The following is a 25,888-nucleotide window of genomic DNA, read 5'->3' on the forward strand; positions in this document are numbered from 1 at the left end:
CCTCTCTTACCATAGAATTGAAGAGAGTTAGGGCCTTGTTCTTTATTAGGCTTTGGCTCAAGAGAATGTTGTGGTTGATTTTATCTTCCATCCAGGCCACTCAAGCTTTCTCCATGTCTTCAATAAGACCATTTCACTTTCTATCTTTCATTTGTTCTGTACAGTAACACTTTTATATTTCTTCCTCTGCATTTACAACTTGGCTAACTGGCTCAAGAGGCCTAGCTTTTGGCCTGTTTTGACTTTCAACATGCCTTCCTCACTAAGCATCATAACTTTGATTTACAATGGGAGATGTAAATCAAAACACTTCTCACTTGGAAACTTATTAATTGGCCTAATTTAAATATTGTTGTGTCCCAGGGAATAGGGTGGCCTGAGGAAAGGGAGTGAGATGGGAATGGCCAGTCAGTAGAGTAATCAGAACAGACACAGTTAACGATGGGCACTGTTCTTTGTGCCCTAGGATAATTAGAATAGTAAAATCAAGATCATTATTCACAGATAACCTCAACAGACATAATAGTAATGAAAAATTTTGAAATTTTCGGGGAATTACCAAAACATGACATGCAGACACAAAGCAAGCACTTGCTGTTGGAAAAATGGTGCTGGCAGACTTGATCAATGTAGGGTTGTCACAAACCTTCAGTTCACAAAAAGCAGATTATCTGTAAAAGGCAGTGAAGTGCAATAAAACAAGGCCTGTATTCTTGTTTTGAAACAACATACCTTAGTTGTGTGACTTTCATGGCCCACTGATTTTTCCCTCCTCAAGGTAGTGACTTACCTAAAAAAATACCCATAATTAACTCTATTAAAGATCATGATTGCTTTGGATGCTATATAGAGAAGAAATAATTTAAATCATCAATTAGTGATATAGCTATATAGCTATATGTTACATAGCACTAAGAACAAGCACATATTTTTTCTGAGGTGGATCTACAGTTCCTTCTTGGGAATTTGATTTATGATTAGCTTTTATAATCAGATATAATATAGAGAATCTCTATTCAATATCAATTTATTCACAGTATTTGTTAAGCACATACTATCTGCTCATAAAGCTATGAACAAAACCCTCCTGCTGAACCCCTGCTCTCATGGAGTTGTGTTTCTAGCAGAGGTGACATTCTAAAACCTCTGCCCAGATGCAGATGGAAATGAGAATTGCAATTGATGGTTTTGTGTTTTATTAAAAATAAGTAATCCTGTTTTTAAACTCTTTTGGCAGTCTTTTTTTTTCAAGACCTCAGTATTCAACATGTGGTCCAAGGAGCAGCAATATGGGCCACCATCTAGGAGCTTGTTAAAAATGCAGAATCTTATACTTTATCTCAGTCCTTCTGGATCAGAATCTGCATGTTAACAAGATCTCCAGGTGATTCCTATGCATACAAAATTTGAAGAGAGCAGGTTTTGGGTGTAGAGTTTATTAATTTATCATCTTAATAATGTGGTAGCTATCCAATTCTTTTCAGCCATTTACTCAACTGGAGAGGAATTTTAATGTTTAGGTTCTCAGTTTATTTTCATCAGTATAAGATTTGGTTTTCTAACATTGTATCTTAGAATGTGGTTCAGGCTGCATCAGAACCACCTGAGGATCTTGTGAAAAATGCACATTACTGGACACAACCTTAATTCTCCTTGAGTAGGTTAAGGTTGGGTCTCAAATTTTTACAAGCTTCCCCAGTGATTCTTATGCAGATTAAAGTTGGAGAAGGAGCATTTTTAGGCTAGTTTTACACTGATGTCTTTCTAAGGATGGATTTTTTTTTATTGCATTTTAGGTTTTGGGGTACATGTGCAGAACATGCAAGATAGTTGCATAGGTACACACATGGCAGTGTGTTTTGCTGCCTTCCTCCCCTTCACCCACATTTGGCATTTCTCCCCAGGCTATCCCTCCCCAGCTCCCCGCCAACCGCTGTCCCTCCCCTATGTCCCTCAATAGACCCCAGTGTGTAGTACCCCCTTCCCTATGTCCATGTGTTCTCATTTTTCCTCACCCGCCTATGAGTGAGAATATGTTGTATTTCATTTTCTGTTCTTATGTCAGTTTGCTGAGAATGATGTTCTCCAGATTCATCCATGTCCCTACAAATGACACGAACTCATAATTTTTGATTGCTGCATAATATTCCATGGTGTGTATGTGCCATATTTTCCCAGTCCAGTCTATCATCGATGGGCATTTGGGTTGGTTCCAGATCTTTGTTATTGTAAACAGTGCTGCAATGAACATTCGTGTGCATGTGTCCTTATAGTAGAATGATTTATAGTCCTTTGGATATATACCCAGTAATGGGATTGCTGGGTCAAATGGAATTTCTATTTCTAAGGCCTTGAGGAATCGCCACACTGTCTTCCACAATGGTTGAACTAATTTACACTCCCACCAATAGTGTAAAAGTGTTCCTATTTCTCCACATCCTCTCCAGAATCTTAAAAATTATTTTTGAGTCTTTAGTTTATATACTCCTGCCTAGAAAGATGGATTATTCAATCCCTGGTCAAATATTCCTGTGTATCAGAGTGTTTTTTATTTTAACCAGGGTTTCTCAACCTTACACTGTTGACATTTTGTACTAGATAATTCTTTGTTGTTTGAGGCTGTTCTGTGCATTGTAGGATGTTTAGCAGCATCTCTGGTCTCTTCCCACTAGATGCCAGTAGCACACCTGTGCCAGCCCACATTCCTAGTTATGATAACCAAAAATGTTTTCAGACATTGCCAAATTTCCTCTGAAGAGCAAAATTGTTCTCAGGTGAGAATAATTGGTTTAAACTAAATAAAGAAAAGAAGCGTGGTTGTATATGGATATGACTCCTACCTCCAAGTATTTATTATTATTTGATTCTTTTCAGGGCTTATGCCAAGGGTGAAAAGAGACTTATGTATGGGATATAAAGGTTGCCTGGCCCTGTGGTTTGGTTTCAACACTCTGTGGTGGAGAGATATAATATGATGATAGGGAAGAGGAAAAAACTCTTATATTTGTACAGAAACAGGGGAACTGGGGACCTATGGCCTAAAGAACAAAGCAAAATTAGGTATAAAAACTTTTTCTTCTTTTTCTTTTTTCTGACATTGAGTTTGGCTCTTGTTGCCCAGGCTGGAGTGCAATGGTGCGATCTCGGCTCACTGCAACCCCCCAGGTTCAAGTGCTTCTCCTGCCTCAGCCTCCGGAGTAGCCTGGATTCCAGGCACGTGCCACCACAGCCAGCTAATTTTTTGTATTTTTAGTAGAGACAGGGTTTCACTATGTTGGCCAGACTGGCCTCGAACTCCTGACCTCAGGCGATCTACCTGCCTTGGTTGCCCAAAGTGCTGGGATTACAGGTGCAAGACTCCACACTTGGCCTTTTTTTCATTTTTGAGACTTTCTGAATAAGCTTCTGAAGTCTGAAGATGCTGGGTAGTAGCTAAAGAGTTTTCTACAATAGCTTTGTGGATGGAGCTCCTTTTGAAGGGCCAAAATAGGGACATAGGAATATGTACTAGCTTTGGCAGAGACTCAGAATACATGGAAAAGGCCCAGAGGATGACCAGGGGCAGGATAGTGGGAAGTGGTAGTATGTATGTTGATTTATTCCTGAACTCATAGAAACACCAGAGTGCACTCAGAAGTAATTGGGGAGACCTTGAAGGGTGACCTCCGATTTATTAGCAGCCAGGAAAATTTGTATCCATAGCCTGTAACGTTGTTGAATGTCTGGTATGACTTTGAGTTTTGTTTGGCCCACTATTTCTAACAGATTGCTTACCTTTGGATTTCTTTGTAGTATGATGGAAACATTTACAACCCACCAATGTTAAACAGGCATTTATAATTGTTACTCTTTTGCTAGTCAGTTGTCTGGATACTGAAAAGTAAATCAGAACAAATAATTTATTTTAGGCACATTCTTTGTATATAGTCATTCTAGTATGTGAATGCACACTTTGCATATTTATATGTGCAGCCAACTATAATTATTTTTAAAAAATACATGCCAGACAAAATTTGGAGATTTATTAGACAGATGAATATGAAGGGTTTGTATGGATCAAATCAAAATCTGTCTGTCTTTGACAAACAAGAGCAGTGCTGATGTATGGAAAGAACATTGCCCAAGAAGACTTGAATTCTTACCGCTGCTATTTACTAACTGTGGGAACTTGTGCAAATTGTTTAACATCTCAGAGCCTTGGTCTCCTCATCTATTAAAACGGGGAGAATTTGTCTCATGGGGTTGTTAGGGAAGCAGAGATTAAATAAGATTAAAAATATCTTCCAGAAAAATAAGTCAGTAAACGTTTCTCATTAAACTTGTATATTTCACATGTATTTATTACTGTCAGTGTATCAGTTAATTCATGCAATATGATTTTGTTTTTGAAATGAAAATATAATTACTTTACTAGAAACTAGAGACAACAGAATTCTTAGAGTCTGTATAAAGATATTTAAAGCCAATTATAATTGTAGCTACTTCATAACTAAGTTATGGGTTATTTACAGAACCAAACTATGCCAACTTTTTTCTAGTCTGAATAATATTCTAACCAGTTCTTCAATATAGAGTATGTATAATTTGTTCTCATTTTGAAAATTATATGAGAAATCTTTAAAGGTAACTATGGGGATTTATGTTATTTTTCTGTAAATAAATAGCAAGTTAAAATACTTGATAATTACATCACATGTAGTTGTTTATTAATGTTAGAGAGAAATTGTCTGCTTAGAATTAAGCAATTCATTTTAAACAAATCAGTTGCAGGTATCTTATGTGATGCAGCCATTTATTATGACTTTTTCATTAGAGAAATGCAATTATTAAAAATAATAAATTGCCTCCCTGGAAAGGAATCCATTTGAAGTGACATATAAGACATCACATGATTAACAACTTTTAAAAATCTAATTGATATAAAAAGCCTTTTTGCAACTTCATTAAGTTTAAGGTCAGGTAGGCATAGAGATTAAATTATAAATACCAGCTTTATCTTTTCTTCTAAGAAATCCAAATCACATGTTCTGTTTATATTTTTTGAAAGTACTGAAGTCAATTAACAATTGCTTGCTTGGAGTGAAACACAACTGTTAGCATTCCTTTTCCATTATCTTCCTCTATCCATTAGCTTTCAAAAAGAACCAACTCCAATATAAAATAAGATTATCATGTACATCAAAGATATCCGGAAAAAAAAGGCTTTGAGATAGGAAGTGGAAGCTTGGGCCTGGTTAATGGCAGGAAAACATTATAACTAGAAGTATATAAGAATTGCCCAAATAAATCTACTTTGATTAAATATTGCTGAGATTACATTTGGAATCTAACTTTGATTAAATAGTGCTGAGATTACATTTGGGATCTGTTGTGAAAACGTGAGGCTGTGGGGAAAACAATGAAATGCCATTGTCAAAGCAACAGATATTGTAGTAAATGTTAACTTCATTATTAGCACAATGAATAGAAATAAGAATACATTTTTTGGAGACAACAATAACTGCAAACTGGGGGAAGCAGGTAGGTACATGTTAAATCACTGTCAGAGAACACAAGGAGATATTTGAATTATGTGATGGAGAAAGACCTGGCTTATTTCAGCCAATTATTATTCCACAGAAAACAGGGCCCCATGTGTTTTCATACAAGAGACAGGAAATTGCTGCTGCCTTTAATGAATGTGAAGCATTGGTGAAGAGGCAAGGACGTTATCTTTCAAAATTGCATGTCTTATTCATTGGTGTGATATAACAATAGATACCTTGGATTTTAATAATGTAGTTGATTTTCATTTTTTACTTTAAATTCAAAAAACAACTATACTTACATTTTTAAATGTCCTCCAAGTAATTTTTCTTTAATATGAAGAATGTATTCCCAAATAGATTTTTAAAAAATTGTTCCTATCTTCAAGTGGAAACGTGGTGGTGGACAAATGGGACTTCAATTGTAGAACATATATGTTTGTGTATTCTGAGTTGTTGTAAGGCCCCTGCTTCCTAATCAACATTAAACATTGATTAAGGTTGTCAAAACTAGTGATGCAATTCAGTCAGTGATTTATGTACAAGCAAGTGATTGGAAATTGGAGTGGCTCCATATCTTTCATGAAAGCACTGATGTAATATTTAGGTTAATCACGTAACTCTCGATGGGTAGCAATTTTGATAATTTTATGACTGCAATTCATGCTTTCTGGCAAAATAAATATATATTTACTGAATTAGTTCCTAACATTTAAAAATAATAATCCACTTCCTTGGAAAGAATGCTGTGATTCGACTTGATGAATTTTCAAATCCAGCATGACAAGACAATCATTCAAATGAGACTATCTGTTCTTTAATTTCAAGCAAGTCGGATTCAGCCAAGATACCTACTAACTAGCCATGAATAAGCACAGACAAAAAGTGCAGAAGTAGAGACAGATAGAATCCCTGTGACCAAAAAGGTTAGGGAAGGTACCATGTAGGAATTGAGACTTCATCTGAGCCTTGAGATGAGAATCAAATTTAGATTGGCAGAGAAGAGTAAGCAAAGGGAAAGGGGAAGACATGTTCTGAAGCTTTTTTCCAACAGGAGGCTCATATCCAGGAGTGTTGGCATATTAAACCACAAAGATAGGGACCAGATTGTAGAAGGACAGTGGCTAGTAATGAATGATTCTATGCTAGATTTACCAGACACTAACTTAAAACAGACATTTGGGAAACTTCTCAACTTCACAAAGCTTCCATGGTTGTGAAAAGAGGTTACTAACTGTTCTCCCCAGGTCACAGGATGATTGTGAGAGTAAACATTCAAGGCATATGAACATGCACTGTACAAAGCAAAGTGTTATAAAAATGTCAGGTGGTGGATTCACACGGCTTTATGTTAATGTTTACCAACTCTGGCTGAGTCCTGTAATCCGCTTGGTAATTTTACTGTGCATTCCAGCAGAGTTTTCTCTCATTTCCTACAATGATCACTGTAAACCTTCACCTTCCCTGAAGCCTTTGACTCCACCACTTCTCTTATTCTCAGCAGATAACTTTTTTACCAATGGAACAGAAACAGACAGTAACTTCTTCATCCTCCTATTACAATTTCATAAGCCAGCATGCTTTACTTCTCTTTCTTCCTTCTCCCTAGTTTCAGTGGAATAGAAACCTCTCCTCCTGGGAATAATAATAGGTCCATATGAGTACTAAATTTCATCTCTTCCTGTTTTCAGAGAAAATTTGCTTCATCCGTTATATGATCAAACTCAGTTTTCAATTTCTTTTTCTCTGTTTGCTCTTTCCCATCAGGATTTAATTATGCTTAATCTCTCCTTTAACTCTACATCCCTTCTAGTTTATGTATTATTCCCTTTCCCCTTTATGGCTGGATCTCTTAATGTAATGATTTTTTTCTCATTGTCTTCACTTCTTCATCTCAGACATTCTCATTAAGCCACTTCAATTTAGACTTTTCATCCTATATCCCCTCTGTACTGCTTTCACCAAGGTCACTGATAACTTCTCTATTATTAAATCAAACAACTTTCTGTCTGTATCTTGCTTGACTTCTAGGCAGCAATTAATTATATCGATCTCTCCCTTCTTCCAATACTTATTTACCTTGTCTTCGTGATACTACACTGTATTGATCAGGGTTTGGAATTGCAAACAACAGAATCCACTCTGACAATTTAAGCAGATAAAGAATACGTTGGAGGACATGAGGTAGCTCACAATGTATGTGGGAGGACTGGAGGACAGGTTAAGATGATATTCCACCAAGACAATACCTATTACCTCTTGGTACAAATCCCACTACCTCTACCTCTTGGTGTCAACACCACAGCTCACATAAATGTTGTGAACATTCACTGTTGGAATGCAGGACTGGACTCCAGAAGTGAATGCCATGGCGATCATGCTAAATGCTGATAAGCCTTCTCTATTATACTTGCTAAATTTTGCAACCTGCAAGGTTATACAGTTTTCTTCCGCATTGAATTTTTGCATGAGTGCTCCCATTTGGTAGTACTAGGTCACTAGTTTTTGAGGACACCAAAAATTTGAGTTTCCCTTCTTGAAGAAACAAAGATTTTTCCAAATGTAGGTGTGTTCAAAAGGTGATAACTGCCTACTGTTTTGACATTTGTCTTTCTCCACCACTACTGTAGTTTTGCTGCTATCTCTCTGAGCAATTTCTCTTCATCTGCTTTCTTTACTTGCCACTTAAATGTTCAAGTTCCCCAGATCTCCATTTTAATTGCTTTTTCCTCATTCTACATGCTCTACCTGTGTCTAACACCATGACTTTAATTACATTTTCTGTGCTTATGACTCCCAAAGCTTGATCTCTAGCTCAGTGCTGTTTCCTGAGTAAGCTCTAGACCCACATATCTCACTGCCTCCAGGACATTTTTATTTGGATATATCATAAACACCTCAAATTTAACCTATCTAAAACTGTGCTTCTCTGTAACTCAATTGCAGTCCTGCAGTTTCCTATACTATGGGCCCACCCAGTTGTTCAGTTAAAGAAGAAGAATATCATCTTTGAGAGCATATCCCTAATCTTCAGGCATCCAGTCAGTCTAGAGTCAAGCCATTTTAAAACCCTCACATTTAAAAAATCTGCCTCACTACTTTCGTGTTCTGCTGTCATAGGCACAAGAACCGAAACTGTTTATTAAGTAAGCTTTCTCCTAGCTTCCAGTTTTACTCTTTAATTTATCCTCTTCCCTGCATTTACAAAGATATTGTTTAGCAATGATAACATCTCATGTCCCTGCTGAACACCCTTCAGAGGAAAAGCACAAACACATACATCTCTATGTGTATGCTTATATAGGCATAGAATATGTCTGGAAATTGCACAAGAAATTGCTGCCAGTGGTTGTGTCATGGATTAGTAGTGGGAGAACTGAGTGACTATGACTCAGATTTACTTTCATGGTACACTCTAGTGCATCTTTTAAGTTTTACAGCATGTGTACATTTGACATATTTTAGAATAATTAAAAAAACTTCAGTGATTAGTGATTACCATTGATGGTAGGATAATGTCAAACTCTCATGTAGTGTGTAAGACCTCCATACAAACTCACTTCTGCTTACTTCATTAGGAGTATTAAATACTTTGCTATCTTTCAAACGTATCAAATTATCTTAATTCTCAACATTTGCATAGAGTCTCCTTGTTTGAAATGGCCTTTTAGCACAGTCCACCTGGCTAACTACTTCTCCTTTAGTCCTATGCTTAGATGTCAATTTCTCCTTATTCATAAGACTAGGTTTGGAGCCCTCATTTTGTTTTCCAGATGGAATGATTCTTCTCAAACTCTCATTCCATTGTTAAAAATTAGTAGTTGTCTCTTTTCTCAGATTCTAAGCTGTGCAAAGACAGATACTCCAGCTGTTTCATTCAGGCTATGCTATTGGTATCTAAGTTATTATAGTACCTTGGACATAGTAGGAAGTCAGCAGCTATTCAATGGACAAACCTACACATGCCTTTGTTCCCCCACTCCTTAATATTCCATATTCTCTCATTTTTCTCCATGAATGTTATTTATGATACACTCTCAACCATGTCTCAGATTTTCCTAGTGCATGTCTCTCTTTTTTAGTTCAAGAATACCAAAGCTAAGAATTATATATTCTTTTTTAATATATATATTTTAATATATATTTTACATATATATAATTTATACATAATACAAATATATATAATATATATTTAATATATATCATATACATATTATATAATATATAATGTTATATATTATATGTATTAAATATATATTACATATATATTTAATCTATATATAACATATATATTGAAATATATGTAATGTATATATAAAATACATATATATATATATATTTTGTTGCACTTTAGGTTCTGGAGTACATGTGCAGAGCATGCAGGATTGTTGTATAGGTACATACATGGCAATGTGGTTTCCTGCCTCCATCCCCCCGTCACCTATATCTGGCATTTCTCCCCATGTTATCCTTCCCCAACCTCCCTACCCCCTTCTGTCCCTCCCTCATTTCCCCCCCAAAACAGAACCCAGTGTGTGATGCTCCCCTCCGTGTCCATGTGTTCTCATTGTTCAACACCCACCTATGAGTGAGAACATGCAGTGTTTGATTTTCTGTTCTTGTGTCAGTTTGCGGAGGATGATGGTTTCCAGGTTCATACATATCTCTACAAAGAACACGAACTCATCGTGTTTTGTGGCTGAATAGTATTCCATGGCATACATGTGCCACATTTTCCTTATCCAGTCTATCATCTATGGGCATTTGGGTTGGTTCTAGGTCTTTGCTATTGTAAACAGTGCCACAATGAACATACGTCTCTGCATGTACCTTTATAATAGAACAGTTTATAATCCTTTGGATGTATACCTAGTAATGGGATTGCTGTGTCAAATGGAATTTCTATTTCTAGGTCCTTGACGAATTGCCACACTGTCTTCCACAACACTTGAACTAATTTATACTCCCACCAACAGTGTAAAAGTGTTCCTATTTCTCCACATCCTCTCCAGCATCTGTTGTCTCCAGATTTTTTAATGATTGCCATTCTAACTGGCGTGAGATGGTATCTCAATGTGGTTTTGATTTGCATTTCTCTAATGACCAGTGATGATGAGCATTTTTTCCTATGTTTCTTGACCTCATATATGTCTTCTTTTGAAAAGCGTCTGTGTCCTTTGCCCACTTTTGAATGGGTTTGTTTTTTCTTGTAAATCTGTTTCAGTTCTTTGTAGATTCTGGGTATTAGTCCGTTGTCAGATGGGTAGATTGCAAAAACTTTTTCCCATTCTGTTGGTTACCAGTTTACTCTAATGATTGTTTCTTTTGCTCTATAGAAGCTCTGGAGTTTAATTAGATCCCATTTGTCTATTTTGGCTTTTGTTGCCAATGCTTTTGGTGTTTTAGTCATGAAGTCCTTGCCTATGCCTATGTCCTGAATGGTTTTGCCTAGGTTTTCTTCTAGGGCTTAAGTCTTTAATCCATTTGGAGTTAAAGGTTCAGGAAGGGGTCCAGTTTCTGCTTTATGAACATGGCTAGGCAGTTTTCCCAACACCATTTATTAAACAGGGAATCCTTTCCCCATTGCTTGTTATTGTCAGGTTTGTCAAAGATCAGATGGTTTTAGATGTGTGGCATTGCCTCTGAGACCTCTGTTCTGTTCCATTGGTCTATATCTCTGTTTTGGTACCAGTACCATGCTGTTTTGATTACTGTAGCCTTGTAATATAGTTTGAAGTCAGGTTTCGGGATGTCTCTGGCTTTCTTCTTTTTGCTTAGGATTGTCTTGGCTATGCAGGCTCTCTTTTGGTTTCATATGAAGTTTAAGGTGGTTTTTTTCCAGTTCTGTGAAGAGGGTCATAGGTAGCTTGATGGGGATAGAGTTGAATCTATAAATTACTTTGGGCAGTATGGCCATTTTCACAATATTGATTCTTCCTAACCATGAGCGTGGAATGTTTTTCCATATGTTTGTGTCCTCTCTTATTTCCTTGAGCAGTGGTTTGTAGTTCTCCTTGAAGAAGTCCTTTACTTTCTTTGTTAGTTGTATTCCCAGGTATTTTATTCTTTGTAGCAGTTGTGAATGACAGTTTGTTCTTGGTTTGGCTCTCTTTAAGTCTGTTATTGGTGTATAGGAGTGCTTGTGATTTCTGCACATTGATTTTGTATCCTGAGACTTTGTAGAAGTTGCTTATCAGTTTCAGGAGACTTTGGGCTGAGACAATGGGGTCTTATAAATATACAATCATGTCATCTGCCAGTAGAGATAATTTGATTTCTTCCTTTCCTAGTTGAATATCCATTATTTCTATTTCTTGCCTGGTTGCTCTGGCTGGAACTTCCAATACTACATTGAATAGGCATGGTGAGAGGAGGGCATCCTTCTCCATTAACAGATTTCAAAGGGAATACTTCCAGGTTTGCCCATTAAGTATGATTTTGGCCATGAGTTTGCCATAAATAGCTTTTATTATTTTGAGACATATTCCATCAATACCTAGTTTATTGAGGGTTTTTAGCATAAAGCGCTGTTGAATTTTGTCAAAGGCCTTCTCTGCATCTATTGAGATAATCAAGTGGTTTTTGTTTTTGGTTCTGTTTATGTGGTGGATTATGTTTATAGACTTGCGTATGTTGAACCAGCCTTGCATCCCCAGGATGAATCCTACTTGATCGTGATGTATAAGCTTTTTGATGTTCTGTTGCAATTGGTTTGCCAGCATTTTATTGAAGATTTTTACATCTATGTTCCTCATGGATATTGGCCTGAAGCTTTCTTTTCTTATTGAGTCTCTGCCGGGTTTTGGTATCAGGATGAACTTGGTCTCATAAAATGATTTGGGAAGGAGTCCCTCTTTTTGGAGTTTTTGGAATAGCTTCAAAAGGAGTGGTAACAGCTCCTCTTTGTATGTCTGGTAGAATTTGGCTGTGAACCCATCTGGATCTGGGCCTTTTTTTTTTTTTTGGTCCATAGGCTATTAATTGTTGCCTTAACTTCAGCCCTTGTTATTGGTCTATTCAGGGTTTTAACTCTTACTGGTTTAAGCTTGGGAGGGTGCAAGCGTCCAGGAATTTATCCATTTCTTCCAGATTTACTGGTTTATGAGCATAGAGTTGTTTGTATAATCTCTGATTGTAGTTTGTTTCTCTGGGGAATCAGTGGTGATATCCCCTTTATTGTTTTTTTATTGTATCGATTTGATTTTTCTCTCTTTTCTTTTTTATTAATCTGTCTAGTGGTCTGTCTATTTTGTTGATCTTTTCAAAAAACCAGCTCCTGGATTTATTGATTTTTTGAAGGGTTTTTTGTGTCTCTATCTCATTCAGTTCTGCTCTGATCTTTGTTATTTCTTGTCTTCTGCTAGCTTTTGAGTTTTTTTGATCTTGCTCCTCCAGCTCTTTCAATTTTGATGATAGGGTGTCAATTTAGGATCTTATTTTGCTTCCCATTTGGGCATTTATTGCTATAAGTTTTCCTCTAGACACTGCTTCAAATGTGTCCCAGAGATTCTGGTATGTTGCATCTTTGTTCTTGTTGGTTTCTTTTTTTTCTTTCTTTCTTTTTTCTTTCTTTTTTTTTATTGTAGGAAGAGAGGAAGGGAGGAAGGCAGGAAGGGAGGAAAGGAGGGAGGGAGGGAGGGAGGGAGGGAGGGAGGGAGGGAGGGAGGGAAGGGAAGGGAAGGGAAGGGAAGGGAAGGGAAGGGAAGGGAAGGAAGGAAATCAGGCAATGAGAGAGACATTGCCGACCTGGATCTAGAGGTCTACAAGTTGATTTCCTTTTTCTTTTTTTTTTTGAGAGAAGGAAAGAAAAAAAAAGGAGTGAAGGAGAGGAAGAAAGAGGAAGAAAAAGAGGGAGAGAGAACGGAAATGTTGCTTTATTCTAAAAAAAAATGGGTATTAATAATGGCCAATCAATATTTCATTTAAACCTATGAGTAGGTGTGATGTGGTATTGACAAGAATGTATATTTTGTGTATTTAAAGTGGAGAGCTCTATAAATATTTATTAAGTTTACTTGTTCCAGATCTGAGTTCGAGTCCTTGATATCCTTATTAATTTTCTGTCTCAGTGAGTCTAAGTCTCTATGTATCTGGGTATTAGGATCGTTAGCTCTTATTGTTGCATTGATGCTTTTACCACTATATCTTTGTTGCTTTAAAATCTATTTTATCAGATACGAGAATTGCAACTCCTGCTTTTTATTTATTTATTTATTTTTGCTCTCCATTTGGTTGGTAAATCTTTCTCCAGCCCTTTGTTTTGAGTCTTTGTGTATCCTTGCATGTGAAATGGGTCTGGATGTAGCATACCGTTGGGTTTTGGCTATATCTTTTGATTGATGTTAACTGGCTGTTTTATCCATTCGTTGATGTAAATTCTTCTTTATGTTGATGCTCTTTACTTTTTGGTATATTTTTAGAAAGGCTAATACTGGTTGTTTCTTTCTATGTGTAATGCTTCTTTCAGAAGCTCTTGTAAAGCAGGCCTGGTGGTAATAAAATCTCTGAGTACTTGCTTGTTCATAAAAGATTTTATTTTTCCTTCAGTTGTGAAGCTTAGTTTGGAAGAACATCTTTATTTCTGCCTTCATTTCATTGTTTATCCAGTCAACATTCAAGAACCATTTCCATGAAGTAATGTGGTTCTGAGTTACTTTCTTAATCCTGAGTTCTAATTTGATTGCACTGTAGTCTGAGAGACTGTTTGTCGTGATTTCTGTTCTTTTGCATTTTCTGAGGTGTGATTTACTTCCAATTATGTGGTCCATTTTAGAGTAGATGCGATGTGGTACTGAGAACAATGTATATTCTTTGCGTTTGGGGTGGGGAGTTCTGTATATGTCTATTAGGTCCACATCTGGGTTCAAGGCCTGGATATCCTTGTTAATTTTCTGTCTCATTGATCTGGCTATTGACAGTGAAGTGTTAAAGTCTTCCACTCTAATGTGTGGGAGTCTAAGTCTCTTTGTAGGTCATTAAGACCTTGCTTTATGTATCTCAGTACTGCTCTATTTGGTGCATATATATTTAGGATCATTAGCCCTTCTTGTTACATTGTCCTTTTACCATTATGTAATGCCCTTCTTTGTCTCTCTTGATCTTTGTTGGTTTAAAGTCTGCTTATCAGAGACTAGGATTGAAACTCCTGCTTTTTTTTTTTTTTTTTTTTTTCTCTCCATTTGCTTGGTAGATCTTCCTTCATCCCTTTATTTTGAACCTATGTGTATCCTTGAGTGTGAGACAGGTTTCCTGGATACAGCACACCAAGGGGTTTTGACTTTTTATCCAATTTGCCAGTCTGTGTCTTTCGATTGAGGCAGTTAGTCAATTTACATTTGAGGTTAATATTGTTGTGTGTGAATTTGATCCTGCCATTTTGATGCTAGCTGGTTGTTTTGCCCATTAGTTGACACAGTTTCTTCATTGTGTTGATGCTGTTTACCATTTGGTATGTTTTTGGAGTGGCTGATACTGGTTGTTCCTTTCTATGTTTAGTGCTTCTTTCAGGAACTCTTGTAAAGCAGGCCTGGTGGTGATAAAAACTCTGAGCAATTGCTTGTTCATAAAGGATTTTATTTCTCCTTCACTTATGAAGCCTAGTTCATCTGGATATAAAACTCTAGGTTGAAAGTTCTTTTTTTAAGGATGTTGAATATTGGCCTCCTCTATTCTGGCTTGTAGGGTTTCTGTTGAGAGATCCACTGTGAGTCTGGTAGGCTTCCCTTTGTGGGTGACCTGACCTTTCTCTCTGGCTGCTCTTATAATTTTTCCTTCATTTCAACCCTGGTGAATCTGACAATTATGTGCCTTGGGGTTGCTCTTCTTGAGGAATATCTTTGTGTTGTTCTCTGCATTTCCTGCATTTGAATGTTGGCCTGCCTTGCTAGGTTGAGGAAGTTCTCCTGGATAACATCCTGAAGAGTATTTTCTAGCTTGGGTTCATTATCTCTGCCACATTCAGGTATACCTGTCAAATGTAGATTAGGTCTTTTCACATAGTCCCATATTTCTTGGAGGCTTTGTTCATTATTTTTTGCTCTTTCTTCTCTAGTCTTGCCTTCTTGTTTTATTTTGTTGAGTTGATCTTCAATCTTTGATATTCTTTCTTCTGCTTGGTTGATTTGGCTATTGAAACTTGTGTGTGCTTTGCAAAGTTCTTGTGTTGTGTTTTTCAGCTCCATTAAGTCATTTATATTATTCTCTAAGCTGTTTATTCTCGTTAGCATTTTGTCAAACCTTTTATCAAGGTTCTTAGTTTCTTTGCATTGGGTTAGAACATGTTCTTTTAGCTCAGAGAAGTTTATTATTTACCTTTTGAAGCATGTTTCTGTCAGTTCATCTGACTCATTCTCCATTCAGCTTTGTTCCTTTGCTGGTGAGGAGTTGTGATCCCTTGGAGAAGGAGAGGCGTTCTGGGTTTTGGTGTTTTCATCCTTTTTGCATTGGTTTCTTCCCATCTTTGTGGATTTATCTATCTGTGGTCTTTGTAGTTGATGACTTTCAGATGGGGTCTCTCAGTGGATGTCCTTTTTGTTGATGTTGAAGTTATTTCTTTTTGTTTTTTAGTTTTCCTACTAACAGTCAGGTCTCTCTGCTATAGGACTGCTGGAGGTTCACTCCAGACCCTGGTTTCTTGGGGATTACCTATGGCAGCTGCAGAACAGTAAGGGTTGCTGCCAGTTTCTTCTTCTGTTATCTTCGTCCCAGAAGGATACCCACCAGATGTCAGCCTGAGCTCTCCTTTATGAGGTGTCTCTTTGGATATACAGGAGTTGGGGAGCTGCTTGAGGAGACAGTCTATCCCTTATGGGAGCCCAACTGCTGAGCTGTGAGCTCCATTGTTCTGTTCAGAGTTGCTGGGCAGGTAGGTTTAAGTCTGCTGCAGCAGAATTCACCAATGCCTTTTTCCCCAGGTGCTCTCTCCTGGGAAGTGGGGCCTTATTTATAAGTTCCTGAGGTGCTGCTGCCTGTTGTCAGAGATGCCCTGCCCAGCAAGGAGGTAGCCTAGTCACAGTCTACCAGCAGAGGCGTTGCTGAGCTGCTGTGGGCTCTGCCTAGCTGCTGTGTGAACTTCCTTGCAGTTTCATTTACAGAGGTATAGTTAGAACTGCCTCGGTAATGGTGGTCTGCCTCAGTAATGGTGGACTACCTTGGTAATGGCAGATTGCCACGGTAATGACAGACTGCCCAGTAACGGTGGACTGCCTCGATAGTGGTGGACTGCCTTGGTAGTGATGTACTGTCTTGGTAGTGGTGGACTGCTTTGGTAGTGGTCAAGAATTATGTATTCTATTAAGAGTAGCAAGAAATCAGATATAATGCCAGAGCTTTCACTCTTCTTGAGGAATGTACCATACAATTTACAATGAATGAAATTACAAAATGAATGAAGCAAATGTGTGGCCATTATTTTGAGATGTCAAGAAAATCATGTTTCAGTCTTATCCTTCAGTTATACTTTTAGATGGATATAGTTTTTAATACATAGAAATTAATATATGGTAAACAAATTCATTAATGCCACTGACTTTAAAACATATGATTGCTGGCAATTCCTTTCAATGTTAGCTTATTTGTAAATGATATTTAAATTTATTCTTTATGGGTATTTCACTGAGCAGCCTACTTAAACTTACAAATTTTGTATTTTAAAAAATATTCTTATGCTTCCATATGTTACTCTCAAATCTCTTTCCAGAATTGTGTTTCTTAGAACATAGTCTTTATCCTGGTTTGTGAATTATTTTGTTAATATCTTTGCCAACTTTGCCCAACCAGCATTTGAGAGCTGGTGAGTCAAGACTTAGCAATAACCCATACCAATCTGTATTGTTTTTCAATACGTGGAGTCTTTGCACTTGAGCTGCATGACTTCAGGATTTTATTGGCTGAGCAAGAAGACATTAGACTGTATAGAAGACTGTATATTAACCTACTAATATAATATTTTTACAGAATATAATCAAGATAAATGTAGCTTTAGAAATACACTATACTTTATAAAACAAAATAGTATCAGTGACATCCAAGGTATAATGTGGCATAGCGTGGTGGTGTGACAGAACACAGGAAAGGGAGCATCATGCCTGAGTGTTCACTGCTTCTGAGCTTAGTCTGGAGATGAATCCATAGACCAAAAGAAATCATTGTTCTTGTTATGGCTGCCACTCATTAACTATATAAGCTTGTGCTAGAGGAATCTTCCAAAAACACAAATCTGATTCAATTAATCACCTCTTAAAACCTTTCCGTTTTATATAAGATGAAGTCCAAATTAATATGGCTCACAAAAGCTATATGATTCCATCCCTGCCACCTCTTTAATTTGTTTCTGGCTTCTCTGTGCCTCTGTTTCTTCAATTGTAAATTACTGGGGTTAGATGATTTCTAAAGTTCCTCTCAGATCTAAAAATCTATGATTCTGAATAATTACAAAGTTGGCCTCAGCTTTCAGATAGGATTAAAGGGAATTTATAAATTTATAAATGCTAGTTTCTAAAATAGACGAACTTGAATTATCCTGGGGCTGGAGAGGCTGTTCAAGTATAAGAAACACGGTTTACTATTGCTTTTTAAATTTGATAGAATATGGCTGTATAGCTTACAAAATCCTGGAGGAGCAGCAACCACCACAGCCACATAGATCATGTTCCCTTTGTTGGAATTGCAAAGTTTTATGGCTAGCAGTGACTTGAAAATTATCTTTTAATGATGAAATTAAGGTCTGGAGGGACTGAATGCTTGTCAGGTTTGTAATAAATGCAGGTCCAGAATTCAGGCTTTTTAAAAATTATTCTTTTTTAATTTTTAATTATTTTTTATATTTTTTGTTTAAGTAAAGCCTACAGCACCAGGTATTTCCAGGTGGTCTCCCATACCAAATACTAACCAGGCCTGACCCTGCTTAGCTTCATGAGATCAAACAAGATCAGGTACATTCATGGTGGTATGGCCATACATGAGTTCAGGCTTCTTTATTCTCACTCCATTTTTCCTTGATTGTGCAAGACTGTTTCACAAGGATGACTTGTGTTTGCTATTCTTACAAAAGCCCCGTGTCTAAGTAAATTCTCAGGCAGTGTGCTAGGAAGACAATGAATTCACTCTGTCATGTTGAGCTTCAGATCAGACCATTGTGAATGAAGATACTTTCATTTTTGTCCTTTTAAAGGAAAAGCCATAAAAAAATTCATTGATTCATTCAACAGATATTTATTCAGGGCCAGACTTTTTTGTGGACAAGCTCTCTATCCTCTTGAATCTTATATTCCAATGGGCATAGCTAGCAGATATTTAACAAAAACTTAATAGAATTCTTTCAGATACCAATGAAGGTACCATATGAAGAAACTGAGACTGGGAAGATTACTTTGGATGTAGTAACCACTTAAGACTTGGACTTTTATTAATTCATAAAACATCTTCTTACCTTGAATGCACTTTTTACCAACTCCTCAATTATGCCATTTTACCAACTCCAATGAGATATATCTAAACCTCCTCCATATCCCTTTCTTCCAAATGGTTTAATGTCTTCATATCACTACAAAGGAGGTCCCTCCCTCATATTTGTTTGTCATTTAAATACATTCGCATACACCTTTCCCATAATTGTATTTACATTGTTTTCTTGCATAAACTCCAATTAAATGGATTATTGTTCCTGAACATTTTATGTTTTTGCTCCTTCTGCAGCAAAATAACATGAGATCCTACATTATAAGTGAAGTAGATTTCTTCAAAATTCACCTCAAGCCCTGCCACATCGTTATATTTTCCCTGGATATGTCTACTCTTAGTCATCAACCTTTCTCTGAATATCAGTCACTGTAGGATTTGTAGGTGTATGTGTGTGGGTTTTTTTTGGCACTTACAATATAGGATCTCATGTTGTTATTTATGTAAATGTGTCCTGGCTTTTTAATTTCACTATCAACTTCTCAAGTTGGGAGGAGGAGTCAGAGTCAGAAAATTATTTGTATCACCATATATAAATTCCCAAATGCATTCTGCATTAATAGGTTCTCAGAACAAATAAGCACTATGTTTAAAAAAAAAGTCTGTTGCTCTCTATTCAATGCACAACGTATATGTTTCTGTTATATAGTATGCATAACTTTATAACATTATCATATATATATATTATTTTCTCTTGTATTATCACCGAATACAGTACCTGGAACATAGTGCCTGTCCACTATATATTTGTTGAACAAATGAATGAAGTTTTTTTTTTAAACAAGTATCTCGGAGCTTATAATTAATTAGCTAATGTACATGATGAGTGTTTAGGAGGCAGCTAGGAAGAACTATGGTAATATAGTGATCTTGAAACTTATTTGATCATGTAATATTTTGTTTTTAAGGTACCATAAACCTCTATTCAAGATATTGCTTTTAAACAATGCTGCTTGTGAAATGCTGGCTTCAAATGTAGAAGGAAGCTAACTGGATGACAGTGATGATGATCATCATTATCTATTTCCTGGATTGTAAGCTTTTGTAAGGCAGGGTCTATCCCTTAACTCTAATAAATTTTGGATGGTATGTGAAGGGCCATGTGGTCCAATGGGACTCTCTTTGTTTGATTCTCTACAGCATAACCAGCTCATGTCAGAATATTTCTACTGGCAGCCTAGTCCAAATCTGTGCAGTTCTTTCTGCTTAGCCCAAAGTCATAATGAGACAAAGCCTATTCCTAATACTATCCACTCATCATTGTGGTTCTACCACATAGGGACATCAGAAAATTCAATAAAATGCCTTTGTACATAGAAGATACTCAATGAATATGTAGAGAATTAAAACTGAATTGTGAGAATTTGACTTATATTAGGTTTTTGAGTTGGGATTTCAAACTAAAATACACCCTGGACTAAATTTGACATGATTTTCCGCCAGATTACTTTTTAGTCATGCAATTTTTATGCCTGCAAATATCCGTACATGTAAATAGAGATGACGTTTATGTAACTTAGCAATTTTAGTACGTGAATGCAACTCTTTGGGAAATTCTTCCTCTGAAGAGAGGGCATGAGAAATCAAAAAAGGCAGTGGCAGTTATATCTGCAGTGTTATGGTGGTGTTTTCTGCTATTTTTACTTCGTTCTGTCTCACAACACTGCTCCAAGTAATAGGCTGATACTTGAGATCTCTTGGTCATGAATCTTATATGTCTATGGGATACAAATCATTGAGTTCCTAAAAGGTTTTATATTCAATAGTCTTTTTGTTTTTGCTTCATGATCCTACATGGAGTTTTCTCTGGCCATCCGATAGCTTAAAAGGGAAACATCTGTAAAAGAAGATTGGACAGGTCGCTGTCTCCTAAACCCATGGGATGTAGACCCCAACACTGAACAATTTTTAGAAGGCCAATGTACTCTTGCACAATTTCTCCATTTATGTTTATAAATCAAATTTTCCACCATTGTGGCTGTAAATAGGGTCACATGAACAGAAATAATCCTAATTCACTGCCTCTGTCCCCCACCTCTCACAGAACTTCAGTGCCATCAAAATTCCCATCTTTTAAGTACTCTTGGGAGAGATCTGGGCTGTTTCACACATACTTGTGAGTTCAGTTAACCAGATTTGGTAGCTATTCCTGCTGGTTCTGGTACCAGGGACTGGTACTGGTTTGCTGTCCTGGGGTTGGGGACCCCTGTTCTATAGGATATTGTTTTGTCTTTGGAGAGAGTTATGGTGCCTGGTGTAATTAATGTTTGCTCCAGCTGGGACTCACTGTCCTCCTCCAGACACTGAAGCCACTTTTCTATCTGTACCAGTAACTGTGGTCTTTCACCAGGAACACTCTTGTTTGAGGAATGAAATGCCACAGTGTAATCAAAATAATTCATTTTTCTGATAACCAAGGTGTTTTCACTGACTTGTTTCCAATAATTGGCTTTTTTATCCCCACAGGTAAATTGCTCATGCCTTTGTACACATGGAGTTCTTGATGGCATCCTCTCTAGCTCACAAGCTTAAGCCCAGGGGACTCCTGCTATGGCTCTCAGAGGGTCTAAGTTCAAGTCATCCATTGATTGAGCTCAGCACATTAATAATCCCATGTGATTTTAGTTATAATCTTAAAACCCTAGATAATGAGGTTTTACTGTATTTCTCTAAGTTCCTTGTAGCTTGATTTTTAGGCTGTAATTGAATGTGATACTTTCCTTGAAGACCAGTGTAAATATTTAGAAGTAGCAAGATATCAGGAGAAAAAATATTATCCTAGAAGTCAGAAAATCTGAGAGCCATTCTTTCTTTTCTTTTCTTGCTGCAAGCCTACACATGCTACACATGTATTGAGAGCCATTCCTAAATCTTCATTAACTAGTTTTGAAGTATTTATTTTTATGTAGCATTTATTGACCCCATAATGTTCTGGATGCCTTACAAGTTATTGCAGATACAGAAATGAGTGATATGCTTAGTGATTCTTTACACTCAGCTGGCTATAAATAGGTGAATTTATTTCTTAGTTCTCTATTATGTTCCATTGGTCTGTCTGTTTTTATACCAATACTATGTTGTTTTGGTTACTATAGCTTTGTTATGTATTTTGAAGTTAGATAGTGTGACTCTAGCTTTATTCTTTTCACCTATTTGGGGTCTTTTGTAGTTCCATATATATTTTAAGATTTTTTTTTCTTTTTTTGTGAAAAGTGTCATTGGTATTTTGATGGAGATTACATTGAAATTGTAGATTGCTTTAGGTGGTATAATCATTTTAACAATATTAGATCTTCTGATTCATGTATATGGGATCTTTTCTCATTTGTTCTTGTCATCTTGAATTTCTTTCATCATTGTTTAGTAGTTTTTAGTAGTAGAAGTCTTTCACCTCCTTGGTTAAATTTATTCTTTGGTTAAATGTATTTGTATTTTATAGGGTTTTTTTGTGGCTATTGTGAATGGGATTGCTTTTTTTAATTTCTTTTTTCAGGACTTTGTTATTGGTGCATAGAAATGTCACTTTTTTTTTTTTTTGGATGTTGATTTTGCATCCTGCAACTTTACTGAATCCGTATATCAGTTCTAAGAGTTTTTGGTTGAGTCTTTTGTTTTTCCTATATATAAGATCACATTATCTGTAAAGAGGGACAATTTGATTTCCTCTTTGTCAGTTTGGATGCATTTTATTTCTTTCATTTGCTTGATTGCCTTGGCTAGGACTTCCAATACTATGCTGAATAATAGTGGTATAAGTGGGCATTTTTGTTTTGTTCCAATTATTAGAGAGAAGGCTTTCAGCTTTTCTTCATTCAGTTTGATGTTTGCTGTGGGTTTGTCATAATTAATTTGTTGAGTTTTTATCATGAAGGGATGTTTACTTTTGTCAAATTCTTTTTTTGGGGTCTATTGAAATGATTATATGGTTTTTAATCCTTGATTCTGTTGATGCAATGTATTAAATTTATTGATTCACATACATTGAACCATCCTTGCTTCTCTACAATAAATCTCACTTGATCACAGAATACTTTTTGATGTGTTGTCAGATTCAGTTTACTAGTATTTTGATGAGATTGCTTTTGTGTCTATGTTAATCAGAGATCATGGCCTCTAGTTTTGTTGTTGGTTGTTTGTCCTTATCTGGTTTGGTATGAGGGTAATGGTAGCTTTGTAGAATGAGTTAGGAAGAATTTCTGCCTCTTCCATTTTTTGAAATAGTTTCAGAAGAATTTTTGTTAGTTCTCTATGAGTTTGGTATAATTAAGCAGTAAAGCCATTTGGTCTTTGGCTTTTCTTTGTTGGGAGACTTTTTATTTCTGATCAGTCTTGTTACTTGCTGTTGATCTGTTCAGGTATTTTATTTCTTTCTGGTTCTGTCTTGGTAGGTTGTATGTGTCCAGGAATTTATCCACTTTCTCTAAGTTTTTAAATTTATTAACATACAGCCATTCATAATAGTCTTTTATGATCCTTTGTATTTCTGTAGTGTCAGTTATATTGTCTTCATTTTTGTTTATTTGGTCTTCTCTCTTTTATTTTTTGATATTCTGTATAGCAGTTTATCTTTTTAAAAAGCTAACATTTCATATTTGTTAATTCTTTGTATTGTCTGATACTCTCTGTTTTGTTTATTTCTGCTCTGATCTTTGTCATTTCTTTTCTTTTACAAATTTGGGTTTGGTTTGTTCTCACTTTTCCAGTTTTTTGAGATGCATTGCTATATTGTTTATTTGAAACGTTTCTACTATTTTGATGTAGGCATTTGTTACTATACATTTCCTTCTTAGCACTGATTTTACAGTATCCCATAGGTTGTGCTGTGTTGTACTTTCACTTTCATTTGTTTAAAGAAAACTTTTTATTTCTTCATAATTTCTATATTGACCCAGTGGTTGCTGAGGAACACATTACTTAATTTCCATGTATTTGTGCAATTTCCAGAATTTCTGTTGTTTTTTATTTCTAGTTTTATTCCATTGTGTTCTGAGAAGATACTTGCTATGGTTTCAATTGTTAAAAATGTTTGAGACCTGTTTTGTGGCCTTACATGTATTCTATCTTGGAGAACCCTCTATGTGTTGATGAGAGGAATGTGTATTCTGCAACCATTGAGTTAAATTTTCTATAAATGTTAACCCCATGTAGTATGTGTTGCAGATTAAGTCTGATTTTTCTTTGTTGATTTTTTTGTCCCGATGATCTGCCCAGTGCTAAAACTGGGGTATTGAAGTTTACAGCTATTATTATATTGGGGTCTAGCTCTCTCTTTAGCTATAATAATATTTTCTTTACCTAACTGGGTGCTCTGGTGTTGGGTACATATACAATTATAATTGTTATATCTTCCTACTGAATTATAACATCATCATCTTTAATGACCTACTTTGTCCCTTTTTATGTTTTTTAACTTGAAATGCATTTCTGATATAAGCATAGCTACTCCTTCACACTTTTGGTTTTCATTTGCATGGATTTTATTTTTAATCCCTCCTCTTTTAGTCTGTGTGTGTCTTTTTAGATGAAATGGGTTTCTTGTACTTGCACCTTGGTTTCTAGTACATTCAACTATTATGTATCTTTTAATTGATGAATTTAAGCCATTTACTTTCAAAGTTTTTATTAATAGGTGGGGACTTTTGTCATTTTGCTAATTATTTTCTGATTGTTTTATATATTCTCTCTTCCTCTTTGTTTACTTTACAATTTGATGAGTTTTTTTATAGTGATAATATTTGACTCCATTCTCTTGCTTATTTGTATATCTGCTCTACCAGTGAGTTTTATACTTTCATGTGTTTTCATGATGGCGGATATCTTTCTTTCACTTCTAGTTATAGGATTACCTTAAATATTTTTTTGTAGGGCTGGTGTAATGATGATTAATTCTTTCATCATTTTCTCATCTGAGAATGAATTTTCTTCTCCTTTATTTTTGAGGGATAGCTTTTCAAGCTATAGTATTTGTGACTACCAGTTGTTGTTTGTTCTTTCAGCACTTTGAATACATCACCCCATTCTCTACTGGCCTCTAATTTTATGCTGAGAAAAGTAGTCTGATAAGGATTCTCTTATATGTGACTTGATGCTTTGTTCCTGCTGTTTGTCTTTGACTTTTGACAGTTTTACTATAAAGTGCCTTGAATAAGACCTTGTTGAATTGAAGCTATCTGGGCATCTTTGAGCTCATGTATCTGGATGTTTATAACTTGCAAGAGTTGGGAATGTTTCAGCTTTTGTTAAATAAGTTTTGATGTGTTTGTTTGTCTCTTCTCCTTCTGGAACTCCCAAAATTTAAATTTTACTTATTATATAGTTTCCTATATGCCACCTAGGCTTTCTTTATTTCATTTTATTATTCTTTTCTTTTTTCTTTTTCTTTTTGGTCTGACTGGGTTATTTCAAAAGCCCTGTCTTTAAGTTCAGAAATTCTTTCTTCTGCTGCTTGATCTGGTCTATTGTTGAAGCTCCCTATTATATTTTTTATTTTATTCATTCAATTATTCCCATCTAGGATTTGTTTGTTTTTTTTTTATGGCATTTATTTCAGTTGAATTTCTTATTCAGATAATAACTTGTTTTCCTGATTTCTATCTGTGTCATCTTGTATTTCTAATGTCTATTCTCTAATGTCATTTTTTGAATTCCTTTTTAGACATTTTATAGATTTCCTTTACTTTGGGATCTGTTACTTGATAATTATGATACTCCTTTGGGGACATCATATTTCTTTGTTTTGTCATGTTTCTTGTGTCTTTATGTTGATATCTGTGCATATGGTGTAACAGTCTCCTCTTCCAATTTTATAGACTGGCTTTAGTAGAGAAAGATTTTTTTCTATAGATGTGTCTACATTGTTGGTTTAGTAAGGTGCTTTTGCTTTGATTCTGGGTAGGCACAATAGT

General features: G+C 36.0%; 1 protein-coding gene and 1 pseudogene across 1 annotated transcript in view; one reads left to right on the forward strand and one right to left on the reverse strand.

Annotated features, from left to right (window-relative positions):
* NELL2 (neural EGFL like 2) overlaps positions 1–25,888 on the forward strand; it is a 396,829-nt gene that overhangs the window by 195,204 nt on the left and 175,737 nt on the right. The gene's annotated exons all lie outside the window — the stretch shown is intronic.
* Positions 18,365–18,485, reverse strand: LOC118144750 (5S ribosomal RNA; annotated as a pseudogene).

This window comes from Callithrix jacchus, chromosome 9, assembly GCF_049354715.1.
Source record: "Callithrix jacchus isolate 240 chromosome 9, calJac240_pri, whole genome shotgun sequence".
Classification (NCBI taxonomy): domain Eukaryota; kingdom Metazoa; phylum Chordata; class Mammalia; order Primates; family Cebidae; genus Callithrix; species Callithrix jacchus.